Genomic DNA, 3929 nt, shown 5'->3' on the forward strand with positions numbered 1-3929 from the left:
GAAACCATGAGTAAAAATAAATCATTCTTCTTTTTAAGATGGTTGTTTTAGGTATTTTGTTATAATAATGGAAAGCTGACTAAAGTATTGTATTAATGTGCATCTCACTATAAAAACCAGTAATTCATTTTCTAGGTATGCAAATAGTTACAGTCTGTTATAACAAATAGTTATAGTCTGTTAAAACCACTGCTTATAATAATCAAAAAATAAAAAATTCCTAAAAAATAATAGTCAAAAAAATGAAATAGCCTATGTACAAAGAGGAAGAATGAATTAATTGAATTAAGGAACATCTATGTGATGATAATGATGATGATATAACTTAAAATGATATACAGATTCCTTTTCTTTATATTTTATTGTAAAAATCCATAACTGTCCAAATGATATAGAACATGTCAGAAGCTAGAGGCTCTTGCCTGTAATCCTAACTACTCAGGAGGCAAAGACTTGAGGATAACAGTTTGAAGCTATCTTGAGCAGGATATTCCTTGAGACTCTAATTTCCAATTAACCATCAAAAAGCTGGAAGTGAAAGTATGGCAATGGTAGTATATCAGCCTTGAACACAAACAGCTAAGAGGCAGGCCCTGAGTTCAAGCCACAGTACTGGCACACATACATACAAAAGATACAGAATATATATTTCTTTATTTGCATTTTTATTAGTTGTACATGAACATTTCATTTTGATATTTCTGTCCATCTATTCATACAATGTAGTCTGATCAAATTCACACTTTTCTTTTCCCTCATCTAAACGTTTTCTTTCTTCTAAAATATTTGATGAATGAGAATAAAAATGGTCAAAGTAGTTTGTATGTATGAAAAGTAGTTTGTATGTTGAATTCGTGCTAAGAAGGGAAGAGGAGGTTAAAAGAGAGTGATAATAATGTGAAATTGACTGGAATCTTGGAAATATTTGGAAATGTGACAGTAAGTCTTTTTTGTATAATATAGGCTAATAATGAACCCCTATTGAAAAATATATGCTAATGAAAGTACTTATTGAACTTATGATAGACACAAGGAACTGTTGTGGACTTAATAGAGACCACAGCTAAACTCTGGCCTCAAGGATCTTAAAGAGCAAAGTCACAAGAGTGGCTAATCACATATCTGACTAATTGACTGTAAGTGTGATAATTACTATGAAGAAAACTTGTTGGGTGCTATTAAATCATCAAAGGACCTAATCTACTGGAGTCTGGTTAAGGAGAAAGGCAGAAAACAAAGGCAATGAGTTGGGGGAGAGAATATCACATAGCCTGGATTGTAGAAGGATTCTAAATGTACATTCAAAGATGGTCACACTACACAGAGAAGCCTATGATTCTAACTAGACATTTAAGAAGATGAATGCCAGAAGTGTTCACATTCAAGTTACTTTGACTATAGTAAAGGAAAGCATCCGTGATATCAGAAAAGCAGGAGAGTGGTACATCAGGGGAGTTAAGGAAAGAATTTCAAGTGTGGAAAGTGGTCTCCTGGGACAAAATCCACTAATTGAGTGAAGACAGAGAAGTGTCCATTGTACTGGTGACATGGAGGTCACTAAGGAATCTCTTAGAAGGTTCAGATGCTATGGGGATGGCAAAGGCCTTTGTGCGATGGATGAAGGAAAGAAAATGGGTTAAAAGCTTTGCTGTGAAGGGACAGGAGGCTTGGATAGCAGCAAGACAGGAATGGGAGGTCAGGAGCAAGTAAATTTGCTGATGGAAACCATCCCTGGGAGAAGGTAAAATTGAGACTACAGAAGAGAAGGGCCTCTGTGTAGTAGCAAAGTCTTTGAGAAGTAACAATGGGAGTGAACTGAGTACAAAGGAAGGACTATCCTTAGTTAACTAGAGCACAGACCTTTTTTCCTACATACAGGAGCATGATAGGTCCTGATTTAGACTGCTAGAGAGATCGGACCATACCTGTTGGCTTCTGTTCCTCATAGAGCATTAATCAAGGTACTCAGTAAGAAGAGGAGGGGTTCAAAAAACTGCCAGGATAATCCAAGTATTCTTTACACCTCAGGTTGATTGGACTATTTAGAAATGAATACAAATATAACATTCCCACTTACTCAATGAACTCTATAGTTCCCAAAAAGAGGAACGGGTAGCCATTATAAATAGTATGAACAATTGTGCACAAATCAGGATGGATGGATGTAAGAATTTCATTTATAATCCTTGGGAGGTTTTAACAATCACTTTTGCTACTGTAACACAATACCTGAGACTAGGTACTTTATGAAGAAAAGAGGGTTCGGGCTCCAAGTTTTGGTGGCTGCTCATTTGTTCAGCTTCTGGTGAGGTTTTCCCTTAGCACAGCATAGAAAAGCACAATGACAATTGGCTTCATACAAAAGGTGTCAGCACATGAGGTAACAACACACTGTAACAACACACTGCTAAGAATTAACAAGTACTACATCAGCCATTTTTCCTGAGGGCAATGGCACCAATACTCTAATGCCTAATTACCTCCTACCAGTCCTCCTCTCTCAAAGGTTCCACTGCATCTCCTATCAGTTAGGACCAGACTTCCAACCCATGGCATGGTTGATTTATTGTGAACAGAAATGTAGCTCACAGATCTGGAAGCTTAGAAGTCCATGTAGAAGGTTCTGGCAATTGGTGGGGGACCTTCTTGTTCCATTATCGCGTGGTAGGAAACAAGAGGAAAAAGACAAGAGGGTGGGTAGGGGGGTAAAGGGAGAGATGAAGACGGAGGAGGGAGGATCCCACCCAAAGGGAGTACCACACATGGCTTAATCATCTCTTGAAGGTCCCGCCCTTTAAAATTGTACCAGCACCAGTCAATTAAACTTCAACATCCTTTTTGGCAAGACAATCAAACCATATTGACATATCAATGTAGCAATAAAAAAAATTCCAAGTCATATATGAAGATACTTTTCAAAATTTTATACAAAGTCATGCATCAGAGAAATAAGGTGTTTGGGTGACTTAAATAACATATAAATGGCTTAACTCAAGAGTAGGAGAAAGAAATAAAACCTAAGTGTTAGAACGATGCATTTGTCATGATCAAAGCCTAGTAGACAAGAAGAGACACTTATGGGATAAGGTCAGTTTGATGAAATTTGATATACTACTATAAACTGCACACATTACCTGAAGTGACACAAGTTAATGCTCCCAGGAGCATGCTTTCAAAAGCTATTAGAAAAGATGAAACTTGAGAAGAGCTTTTGGGTCATCAGTGCTCTATATTTAGAATCTTCAAGTAATCACAGGTCTCAGGACTTTGTCACCAAGAGAAAAATGAAATGGGGTTACCAACTCTTTTCACTGCTTTAAAAAAAAAAAAAGAACACTAGAAGGTTTTGTGATAGGCCAGATCCCATTCTAAGGCATAAAAATAGATGCCATCATTTCCAGATGGGATTAAAATACATTGGATTTATGAAAATGTAATTGTAGTACTATTTACAATGTTATACATTTTTTAAAAATCCAATAAATATTCAGGACTCATGTCAAGCACTCTTGCTTATGCATTGTCTTAAATAATTTCCAAGACAAAATACTTTTGTGATTGTTGCTGCTATTATCTACATTTTGTAAGAGAACGCATTATAGCTCATCAAATCTAATTTAGTCAAAATTGATTTTTACAAATACTGCATAACTACCTGTACAAAGTATATTACTATGTCCAATACATACCAAAAAATGAATGGCGTTCTGCGCTCACAGCTCTCTGGAGAAGAGAGATGGGCAAACAGATAAATTGCATTTCTTCCATGTCTTATTAGAAGCTAAACAATGATGTTTGCTTAGAAGATCAAGAAGTTTCCCCAAAAGAGGTGCCAACTGAACAAGCTCTGGAAAGACAAAGCAGCTGCTGGGAGAAGGGCAACTGAAATAGATGGAAAGGTGTGTAGCTGGAACTTGGCCCCTATCCAA

The sequence above is a fragment of the Perognathus longimembris genome, chromosome 4 (genome assembly GCF_023159225.1).
Source record: "Perognathus longimembris pacificus isolate PPM17 chromosome 4, ASM2315922v1, whole genome shotgun sequence".
NCBI lineage: Eukaryota > Metazoa > Chordata > Mammalia > Rodentia > Heteromyidae > Perognathus > Perognathus longimembris.